The sequence below is a fragment of the Diabrotica virgifera genome, chromosome 7 (genome assembly GCF_917563875.1).
Source record: "Diabrotica virgifera virgifera chromosome 7, PGI_DIABVI_V3a".
Classification (NCBI taxonomy): domain Eukaryota; kingdom Metazoa; phylum Arthropoda; class Insecta; order Coleoptera; family Chrysomelidae; genus Diabrotica; species Diabrotica virgifera.
This window is the reverse complement of record NC_065449.1, coordinates 50734224-50747256: the sequence shown is the minus strand read 5'-3', so window position 1 is coordinate 50747256 and position 13033 is coordinate 50734224.

The window sequence follows — 13033 nt, the reverse complement described above, 5'->3', positions numbered from 1 at the left end:
CATATGTTTCCAACACAAGTAGACACGCTGTATATTTGATTCTACTATTTACGAGGTTCTGGACATAGACGGTTATGGCCGACACTCTTAGAAATTTTATAGAAACTTAGAAACTGTAAATAAAATAAGATAGGTCAATGCGGGCGATAACATCAACAGAACGTAGGCACATTTAGAAGAAGAAGAAGAAAATGAAAGGCACAATTTAAAAAACATTCATCAGATCAATAATATCATACACAGTTGAAACACGATCTGACACAGAGGTTTTTGTGGGACTAAACGCATTTCTCCCATTTTTAAATGTTCTAAAGAACTCAGTTACTTCAATTTACATACTCATAACCTATAAAAAAACATTGATTTGATCTATTTTGAAGTCTATAAACTAGGGAAAATCCTCAAAAACCCCCCAAAAAACAGTTTTTTAGATTTCTGAAGGTGGCGAAGCTTAGGGAAAAATCTGAAAAAAATTACAAACATAGTGTTTAATAAAATACACAACATATAAAAATAAGACCTCCAGCCCCCTCCAAAAAAGTTACACGGTTTTATCCAAAAAAATTTTTTTATTTTTTAAATCTTTTCAACCTACGGATCTATAAAAAATAGACATGTTTTGCAAAAGCGTCAACCATGCCTAGGTATGAATTTTTTGATGAAAATGAAGTTTTTGATGCTGGGGGAAGGCAGAAGGCGGTGATGGGTTAAAATTACGCTGAGTCTTATTTTTTAATCACATAGAACTTAAAAAAAAAATGAAAAAAATTGAGTTCTACGATTGATGGAGAGTACCTTTTAATTTATTTATCCCGTCCATAAGTGGAAAGTTTGATGCGCCACTGTCGACGCATGTGCCACTAAAAAGTGACGGCACAGTGTTCATTCGTTTTCTTGTAGGTTTTACTATTTAAGTTATAGGATCTTATCGTGCCTAAAATGATTAGCAAATTTCATCTATATCAGCTCTTAGTCTATATGAATAAATACTGTAAGTATTTCTATACTAAGTAAATTTAATAACATGATATAACAAATTTTACTTATAATTTGCCCTTCTATCGATTTGTGGGGTTATTTTTAATAAAATAGTATTCACCCCGAGAATGGGTGGTATCCATCCCCGAGGGTAAAAGTGCAAGTTGCCACCAAATCATTTTTATTTCTTGGGGTATGCTCTAACTAGTCACCAATTTTCATGCAAATCGATCAAGGTTTAACAAAATAGGAGGTGAAAACCTTTAAAGACTACACTAACTTTCCCCTTTCATCCCTTATGGCTACTTCTTGTATCTACTGAGGTGTCAGCCTGAAAGGGGTCATAATTATCAATATACAATAGACACATTTCACATGCCAAACTCCATATTACATATGACGATGATTTTTCGGCTCTAGCTCTTAGACTATTTGTTTCACCTGAAGCTAATTTTCGTATTTGTTCTTTAAATTTATAATGTTCACACACTAATTAATAACAATTTTCCTCTTTGACTGTACATTTCACTTATACTGGGCTTTAAAGATGTCAATATACTCTATTTTGTCTGGATACTGAACTAGTAGTTAATTGAAAGATAAATTGATTCCACTACGAGGTGTCGAGCGAGTAACACCGGTCTGCATTTTGTCGTGCTTTGTAAAACATAGTGCAAAAACAGTGACATGAGTGTACCTTCAACTAGAAATAATTGTTTTTGACTACATGAGCAGTGGCGTAGCAGATACTCAAACAGTCAATATGTCCCAAACATCTAACCAGGCTTTATCCTAGGTATCAGTAGCGAAAACGATACCGCGGCCAACATTTCCAACCAAGAGAAACTGTTTCTTAAATTCGCAAAGAACCCAAAATTTTTGTACAATATTGAAGGAAGGGGTATTCAGGGTAGAATGTTTTTCTATGTTAATAGGAAATTTTCCCTAATGTATAATTCCAAGATAAAATTATTATTATACCTACTTGTTAATCTTATATTATACTACCTGTTAATCTTCGAGCCGACCTGGGAGGTTTTAAAATGTACCTGGGGTATCATAAAGGACTGAAGGATTATAGGGACCCGAGATGGGAATACCCCATAATTCTAGTTTGACATTTAATTAATAAATAATTCTAACATCCGCCTCTGGTTATTTGTGAGAAAAGTAAACGTTTTTCAATTTTCTAATTGTTTGTACGTCAACGTCCACTTTTTGACAAATTATCAGAGGCGGACGTTAGAATTTTTATTAATTAAATGGAAAACTACAATTTTAGTATTTATTTAATTTTTTCATCTAAATGAACTTAAACTCAAACAAAATTAGTACAGTCCTTGGCGCCAGTGGGGGAACAACGGCCTCCTTAATTCAAATGGACTTACCCAAGTTCTTTTTATGTATTTTGACCTGTAGAACACGAATTTTTTGGGTAACAGTTGATACGGATGTCGATAAGATTGTTATAAACAAATAACTTGAGGAATCACATAACAGCGATTTTTCGCAAAACAAAACATTTTGTTGTATTTTTTGGGACATTCTAAGCAAAAAGTGTTTTTATAAGTTTTTTCGTAGGATGCATAGTTTTCGACATAAACGCGGTTGAACTTTCAAAAAATCAAAAAATTGCAATTTTTGAACCCGAATTACTTTTGACTGAAAAATAAAATAGCAATTCTGCTTACCGCATTTGAAAGTTCAACTAAAATTCTCTCGGTTTAGATTATTTTCATTGCTAAAAATTAATTTTTTTATTGTTAAACAAAGCTACAAACACATAGTGCTTGAATGATGTTTTCAATGCATTTCTCATTTGAAATCGAACGAGTAGGCGCGCATTCAGACAATTTCTATGTAGATTACGTACATTAAAACGCATGCATTGGGCACGGGAAACACTATGTGTTTATAGCTTTGTTTAACAATAAAAAAATTACTTTTTAGCAATGCAAATAATCAAAACCAATAGAATTTGACTTGAACTTTCAAATGCAGTAAGCAGAATTGCTATTTTGTTATTTAGTCAAAAGTTATTCGGGTTCAAAAATTGCACTTTTTCGATTTTTTGAAAGTTCAACCGCGTTTATCTCGAAAACTATGCATCCTACAAAAAAACTTGTAAGAACATTTTTTGCTGAGAATCACCAAAAAAATACAAAAAAAAAATGTTTTGTTTTGCAAAAATTCGCTGTTATGTAATTCCTCAAGTTCTTTGTTTCTAACAATTTTATCGACATCCAGATCAACTGTTACCCAAAAAATTCGTGTTCTACGGGTCAAAATACATAAAAAAAACTTGAGTAAGTCCATCTGAATTAAGGAGGCCGTTGTACCACCCCTGGCGACAGGACTAGTATGACCGAACGGGCATTTTAAATACCTTTCAAACAAGGTATCACTTGCTATAAGGTCTCATTTAAAATTATCGGTCACAGTGACGCTGTAACCTCATCTGTCATTATTGTGTCACCTGTTATGACTGGTTGAGAAGCTTACATCTGTTTATTTCCTTTCTCCAAATATCACTATTATAATCATAACTGTTCAAAAGATACGAGGGGTGACCGGACTTTTGACTAGCACAGTATATTATAATAATAAAATGTATAAACTCTATAATCATTTATATCTCCTGCGTTGATTGTCGAAATTAAGTAAAGTGTAATCAATATTATCTAATGATCTTATTATTATCTAATGATCTTATTATGATCCTTATTATAAATTTAATCGTATTAAACTACCTATTGTTATTATATTATTAAAAAAATAATCTAAATATCCTACCCATCAACTAGTCGAAACAAGCAAAGACATGACTCTGCGTTTAAAATTATTGTATCCATAGAAATGATTATCTTTGTGTCATGCACTAGATTACGTAGATTATGAAATATACTAAAACGATTTATGAATGAAATAAAAAGAAATAAAATGCAACATTTTTGATTTGTTTAAAAAAGAATCAAAATTTGTTCAATTTATTTATGTTTTGTATTTTGATAATGATAAGATATAAACTACAGCAAGAACTTCTTAAACAATTAAACACAAAAATTAAGAATATAAAATCAAGCTTACAACCACAAATAAGTAAAACAGAAATCAAGGAAGCAATTCAAGAACTAAAAAACAATAAGACACCTGGAAAGGACGGAATAACTGAAGAGACGAGAGAAAACAACAGAGAAGTCCTACATATCCTCATTATATAAAATAAAATTAGTACGATTGAATAGGTATTTTCAACATCTTTCAAACGAGGTATCACTTGCCAAAGGTTCTATTTAAAATTATCGCCCACAGTGGCGCTGTAACGTCATCTGTCACTACTACGTCACCTGTTATGACTAGTTGAGAAGCCTACGTCTGTTTATTTCTTCCCTCCAAATTTCACTATTATAAGAATAACTGTTCAAAATATACGAGTGGGGACCGGAATTTTGACTAGCACTGTATATAACAATAAATTGTATAAACTCTCTAATCATTTATATCTCCGGCGTTGATTGTCGAAATTAAGTAAAGTGTAATCAATATTATCTAATGATCTAAATTATTATAAAAATCGTATTAAACTATTGTTATTATAATATTAAAAAAATTATCTAAATATCCTACACATCAACTAGTCGAAAGAAGCAAAGACATGACTCTGCTTTTAAAATTCTTGAATCCATAGAAATAATATAGACATAATGATCTTTGTATCATACACTAGATTACGTAGATTATGAAAAATATCGTCGCCTCAAAGCAACAGTACGATATGTACATATCCTACTGTTGCACTAGTGCACCGATCAACCGGTTAAGTCATATGGGACCGATGCGATGTGCATGGTATATACGCATATACGGTGCACTCATCTTTGAGGCGACGATATACTAAAATGATTTATGAATGAAGTAGAAAGAAACTAATTGAAACCTTTTTGATTTGTTTAATTAAAAAAAATCTAAATTTGTTCAGTTTATTAATGTTTTGTATTTTGAAAATGATAAGATATAAACTACAGCAAGACGTTCTGAAACAATTAAACACAAAAATAAAGAATATAAACTCTAACTTACAACCGGAAATAAATAAAACAGAAATCAAGAAAGCAATTGAAGAACTAAAAAACCATAAGTCACCTTAAAAAGACGGAATAACTGAAGAGACGAGAGAAAACAATTAGAGAAGTCCTACATAATATCTTCATGAACAAAGTACTGACCATAAAAGAAATATTCGATAGCTGGAACGATGCGGAAACACTGTTAATGTTCAAAAAAGGTGACCGAAAGAACTTAGAAAACTACAGACCAATAACATTATTAAGTGTTGTATTTAAAACTACCAACGAAAATCATGACATATAGATAGACTCAAAACTAATCCTGACGGATACCAAGCAAGAGAACAAGCGGGATTCAGAAAGGGTTTTAGCACTAGCGACTATCTGCTAACAGTAAAATGCTGACTGAAAAGTGGAACAAATATCAAATACCATTATACATGGCATTCATAGACTTCTGAAAGGCGTTTGACAGCATAGAACATTGGGCAATCAAAAACTCACTAGAGAACGGCAGAATTGATTACAGATACACGGACTTTATACAAAAACGCGAGTACCACAATAAAATTGAAGGACGAACACGCTACAGAACCAGGGCTGCTTTATCCATTAGGCAATATAGGCAGTTGCTAAGGAGGCAAATTAGGAAAGGGCGGAAGAAATACTGTACAAAAAATATTTGTATATAAAAATTGAAATCGAATAACATTTAAGTAATTACATAGTACTAGAAAACAAATTGCATTTTCTTAACACTATTCATTCAAAAAGGACAGAAGTTGTAAATTTAGGGATTATTGAGCCGTCGGCAGCACCTCAAAGGCGGTGGGCGCACTGTTCTATAATTTTTTAAACTCTGTCCTTTTGAGTTATTTGTGGTTGAAAATTTGCCATTTTCATTGAAAAATGTCGCCTTTTCGGACGGTTTTTTGCTAATACCTCAAAAATTATGCATCTAACGAAAAGAACTATATAAAACATTTTTGTAGCTTATGAAACATCAAAGAGATTCGTTCCTTCATATGTCTTCTAGTGATAACATAAAAAAGAGGTGTGGTAGGTGAAAAGACATTTTTTTGTGCATGCTCAAATCGGTGTGTTCAACTTAATAACAGAGAAATGGTCGATTTTAAGGATATAATGCTATCAATATATTTTGTAAGTACTGCCTGAAAAGACCTTTAAAACGACTGCAACGTTAAATTTCGATTACATTCAAACTAAGCGAGATATGGTGCAACAAAAAAGGATAACTAATTTATTTTAAGATAAAATGCGAAATAGGTATATTTTAACCCCTCATCCACCAGATTTAAATGCATCGTATTGCTTCTACAATACCTTTTGCTATAGGTATATTTCTATAAATAAAATCAAATTATAAAGAGCATTTTTAAATTTTATTAAAAATCTCCCTTTTTCTCCATGTAACTCGAAAATGATAATGAGATACAGTAACGAAAGAAAAATAAAATTGTTATCTAAAAGAAAACCTACATTTTTGTAAGGTATTTTTTACATATCTTTTATCACTTTCGAATTACATGGAGAAAAAGGAAAATTTTTAAGGAAATGTAAAAACGTGCTCTATAATTAATTTGATCTTATTCTTTTCAAAAACCATTTATTTTAAACCCGTCCAACTTTTTGAATATAGAGATAATACTATAGTAGAAGGTTTCGTAAAAGCAAAACCATGCATTTAAATTCTGGTAGATGAAGGGTTTAATATACTTTTTTTTCTATATTTATACATATATAATATTTCTTATTTTATACTCATTTTTCCGTAATAGTTATTTATGATATAAGTGTTAAAAGTACACGTTTAAGGCACGCATGTGAAAGTTTGCAGAATGAGCTATAGCGAGTTCTGAAATTCACATGAGTGTCTTAAAAATGTACTTTTTAACACGCATATCATACAATATTTTTTCTACAAACGTAATTACAGGACAATATCTGCAAAAACTTTTACTTGAACTTGACTGACATTCCAATTTTATATTTTTTTGACATTACATCAAAATTGCATATACGGTCAATACAAACTACAGTGCCTTAAAATTTTTTAAAGCACTAGTGCCTTAAAGTACCATTTTTAACGCTCGTATGGAGTGCTAAAAATTGCATTTTTAACACGGTTGTAGAAAAAATACATTAGTCATAAGTTTTTTTGCACCATATCTCGCTTAGTTTGAATGTAACCGACATTTAACAGTTTTCATTTTAAAGGTCTTTTCAAGCGCTACAAAAGGTATTCGTAGCATTATACCCCTAAAATCGACCATTTCTCTGTTATTTTAAGTTGAATACACCAATTTGGAGCATGCACCAAAAAGAATCTTTGTTCACCTACCATCTCTTTTTTTATTAAAACTAGAAAATTTATGAAAAAATGAATCTCTCTGATCTTTCATAAACTACAAAAATGTCTTATATAGTTTTTTTCGCTAGATGCACAATTTTTATGGTATTCCCAAAAAACAGTATCCGAAAAGTGTCAATTTTCAATGAAAATGGCAAATTTTTAACCACGAATAACTCAAAAAGTACTGAGTTTTCAAAATAATTTATAAAACAGTTTTTGCTTAGAATTAGGTTCTCTGGTCACTTCCGGTGTTAGTTTGATAAAAAAAATTTCCACCGCCGGGAATGGGTGGGAACCACCCCTAAGTTAAAAAGCGCCATAGGATATAGGGTAGACTTTGTTTCTTGAGCTATTCCCTACTTACAGTGAAAATATCAAGTAAATCGATGCAGTAGGATGGAATTCGGAGCAAAATAGCCTCACTGACTGCACTAATAGATACATACATTATTCACACATAAATTTATTACTTAAAGGGTCATTTGGATACCACAATAAAATCACCAATCACCAATAATTGACATATCTAAATATTTAAAAAAGAGTGGATTGAAAGATATTTTCCCTAATTTTGATATTGCTTTGCGCATTTATGTATTCTTATTTAAATAAAAAAATCTGCTTGCAATTTTTTTTCGCAAGAATGGTACATGCTTGAAGGGCGGCTACTAGAGAATTGCCTAGGGCGTCAATAAACCTAAACACGGCCCTGTACAGAACCAATAAAATTGGAAAGAGGAGTTAGGCAAGGACACGCAATATCGTTCAGAATAGTTCAATCAGGCTAAGGAAGACATAATATCTAAAAAATTAGAATGGGAAACATATGGAATAAGAATAATGGAGAGCTCTTGAAATACTTGAGATATGCAGACGATATAGTCGTCGTAACAGATAAAAGGAAGAGTTACAGAGGATGGTTGAGTAACTAGATTGATAGAAAAGCGACAGGGGTGGGTCTAGAGATGAACTACAGTAAAACCAAGACTATGACAAACCAAGAAGACAAATTAGAAATAGTAGTGAAACAGAATAAATTAGAGCAGATGGCAGAATACATATACCTATACCGATAAAGCTGAACAGGGACAATCAAACAGAAAAAATAAAAAGAAGAACTAGATTAGCATAGGTTGATAAATACAAATACCTAGGAACCTGGATTTCAGAGAAACATGATCAATCAACAGAAATAAGGACCAGTAGTATGGTATAACTAGACCCAAACCCAGACATCCAAAGTGAAAGTTATCCTTCAACACCAAATTGTTCTATATGGTCCACATAATGTTAAGAAAAAAGTCACACCATTTTGAGCGTCGGGTTTGGGGGAGAAATCGGTAAACTCGGAAATTTGAAATAAAAAGGCCCCATGTATAATCCTTCTAAAATGAACGGTTTCAAAGTTACGGACGAAGTATAGTATAATTGGTCCAAAAAAGGCCTAACCTAAACATCCAAAGTAAAAGTTTTCCCCCAACACCAAATTATTCTATATGGTCCACATATTGTTCAGTAAAAAGTTACACCATTTTGAGTCAGGTTTGGGGGGAGATGGGGGAGAAGTCGGTAAATTAGTAGTTTTTTTACGTTTTTCGTCAATATTTCTAAAACTATGCTTTAGCGTAAACAATTTTCTATACAAAAATGTTCTACATAAAATCAACGGTTCCAGAGTTACGGAGGGTGAAAAGTGGAGGTTTTCGATACTTTTTGTATTTTTTGGGCAATTTCCTACTGATTTTTTTAACAGGATTGGGTTTTATAAATTAAATTTGTTATTTCAGTGGTCGATGGTATGTTAGTGATAAGCCCTTGAAGAAACGTCAACCTCACCACCCAAAATCATCATCAATTGCCCAAAAAATATAAAAAGTATCGAAAACCTCCACTTTTCACCCTCCATAACTCTGGAACCGTTGATTTTATAACAATTATGTATAGGACCATTTTTGTTTTAAATTTTATGTAGAACATTTTTGTATAGAACATTGTTTACGCTAAAGCATAGTTTTAGAAATATTGACGAAAAATGTAAAAAAAACTCCTAATTTGCCGATTTTTCCCCCATCTCCCTCCTAAACCGGACGCTCAAAATGGTGTAACTTTTTACTGAACCATATGTGGACCATATAGAACAATTTGGTGTTGGAGGAAAACTTTTATTTTTGATGTCTGGGTTAGGCCTTTTTTGGACCAATTATACTATACTACCTCTGTAACTCTGGAACCGTTCATTTTAGAAGGATTATGCATAGAGCCTTTTTTATTTCAAATTTAATGTAGAACATTTTTGTATAGAAAGTTGTTCATGCTAAACCGCATAGTTTTAGAAATATTGACGAAAAACGCAAAAAACTACGAATTTGCCGATTTCTCCCCCCTCTCCCCCCCCCCAAACCCGATGCTCAAAATGGTGTGACTTTTTTCTGAACATTATGTGGACCATATAGAACAATTTGGTGTTGGAGGAGAACTTTCACTTTGGATGTCTGGGTTATGCAATCTTTTGGATCAATCTTATCATACTACAGGATAGAAATAGCAAGAAATGCGTTTGTAAAAAATGAAAACAATTATCTGCACAAAGACCTTAGCTTAGAACTGAGAGAAAGAGCTTTGAGATGCTACGTGTTCTCGATACTGCAATATGGACTTGAAAGCTGGACATGGAAGCAAGAACACATAAATAAGCTACAGTCTTTTGAAATGTGATGTTACATAAAATGCTTAGAATAGCCTGGACACAGAAGAAAGGAACACGGAAGTATTGCGAGAAATCGGTAAAAAATGCGAAATAGTAAACACAATAAAAATAAGAAACTTACAATATCTGGGACACGTAATGAGGGGAAAGCGATATGAAATGCTAAGACTGATAATACAGGGAAAGATAAAAGGCGGAAGGAGTATAGAAAGAAGGAGAGTGTCATGTTTGAAGAATTTAAGGGACTGGTTTAAATGCAGTTCTATAGAACTCTTCAGATCAGAGTAAAGATAGTGATGATGATATCCAACCTCCGATTAGGAGACGGCACTTAAAGAAGATTAGCATGGGTATCATTTGGTAAACTATCAGGACTATCATATTATATTCTAAAAAATAAAAAATACTCTCAATATATGCGAACGAAAGTATTCAAGCAGTGCATATTACTAGTTACCGCATATATGGCTCACAAACATGGACTTTCGCAAAGGTGAACACTGACAGGATATCCAAAACACAAAGAGCAATAAAAAGACAGATGCTGGGTATCGGTCTTAAATATAGGAAAAGGATCTCATGGATCAGCGGAAAAACAAAGGTGAACGATGTATCAAGACAGGTTGAAAAACTTTAATGGAACTTCGCCGGCCACACTTTGCGGCAAAAGGATAAAAGATGGAATAAGCGAATTCTACACTGTCGACCATGGGAACAAAAAAGGAAAAGAGGAAGACCACAGATGAGATGGACGGACGACCTTAACAGAACGGCAGGAAAAGACTGGATGCAGATCGCCCAGAATAGAGACCAATGGAGATTATTGGGGGAGGCCTATGCCCAGGAATGACAAGAATGGTCATTAAAGACTGATTCCGACGCCTTCCGACTCCTAACCGCCATTCTTCTCTGTTTAACCATAGACCTGGAGGGATTTCCCTTTCCTCTAGTTCTTTTTCAATTCCCTCCCTCCAGCTTCTTCTCGGCCTTCCTTTTTTTCTTCTCCCTTGTGGTGTCCATGCCAAAATCTGTTTAGGGATCCTGTCATCTTGCATTCTCTGTACATGGCCGTATCATACCAGTTGATTTGTTTTTATGTCATCAATTATTGTATGTATTACTCTCACCATTTCTCGTATTCTCTCGTTCGGTATCCGATCTCTTCTTGATTTACTTGATGCTCTTCTCCAGAAGTCCATTTCTGTTACTATTAACATTTTCTGCGCTCCTTGTTTCAGTGGCCAAACTTCACTACCATATGTGATTATACTTTTAAGTATGCTATTGTATATGAGCTGTTTGTTCGCTTTAGGTATTGTTTGGTCCCACAGAATGCTGTTCATCATGGATATGGTTTTTCTACCCTGTATGTTTCTGTCTTTTATAGCAGCATCGAGTGTTCCATCTTGAGTTATCTTCATGCCCAGTTACTTGTATTCAGCGCAGTATTTAATTTCTACCCATCGTCTAATGTAATGGACTGCTTTGTTCCTCCAATAGACATGGCTTCAGTTTTCTTAATGTTGCCTTCGAGACCCCATTTGTATGCGTATTTACGACTAAAATAGTAAATTTTATTCGAACAATTTCTCCAAGATTTTTTTTCGCTTTTCTTATGTCTTTATTGTACCTATTAAGAGTTTTCCTGTATGTTTCCCAGTTCCCCAATTCTTTGGCTTTATTCGATAGCATCCTTACTTTTTTTAGTTTTCCAATTTTCTGCTCCACCAAGGCCTTTTTCTCTATTATTTTTCTTTGATTTGGTTAGTCCGTTCTACTGGTACATCGGTTACATATCGGTTACATATCCTTCCTAATTTGCGCATTTCGGATCCCTTTAGATAATTAAGTGTTGTTTACCTTTCTTCTTCTTCTTAGCCTTCTATCGTTCATGTTTGGACATAGGCCTCCCCCAACTCCCTCCATCGGTCTCTATCCTGAGCAAAATATTTCCAATTTGTTCCGGTTATTTTTTTAATATCATCAACCAATATCATCTGTGCTCTTTCTCTTGATCGCTTACTTTAGTAAGGTCACTAAGGACCTTAATAATAATAATAATAATTATTATTATTATTATTTTGTCGTTTTGGGCCCTGAGAGGCCCCCTTTGGGTCCGGGGTCCCTAGGCAACTGCCTCCTTTTCCTTATGGTTAATCCGGCACTGGCCAAGTCGGGATATAACAGGGTGTCCCGAAAAGATTGGTCATACATTATACCACAGATTCTGGGGTCAAAAATAGGTTGATTGAACCTCAGTTACCTATATACAATAGTGCACACAAGAAAAGTGCACACAGCCCTTTGAAGTTACAAAATGAAAATCGATTTTTTTTCATATATCGAAAACTCTCAGAGATTTTTGATTGTAAATAAACATGTGGCATTTTTATGGCAGAAATATCTTAAAAAAAATTTAAGTAAAATTTGTGCACCCCATAAAAATTTTATGGGGGTTGTGTTCCCTTAAACCCCCCCCCCCAAACTTTTGTCTAAGTTCCAATTAAATTATTATTGTGGCACCATTAGTTAAACACATTATTTTTAAAACTTTTTTGCCTCTTATTACTTTTTCGATAAGCCAGTGTTTATCGAGATATTTTGAATATTTGTCGAATCCACCACATATTTGTATATGGTTAAGTACGATTTTTGTAGAGACCTGTTAATAAACTGAAAATTTATTTATAATTTACATTTTTAGGTATATTTTGAAAAAGAAGCTACATCTCGATAAAAGGTGACTTATGAAAAAAAGACTAAGAGGCAAAAGTTTTAAAAACACTGTGTTTAACTAATGGTACCACAATAATAGTTTTATTGGAACGTACACAAACATTTGGGGGGTTTAAAGGAACAAAACCCCCATGGAATTTTTATGTAAATATATTGAAAAAGAAGCCGCAT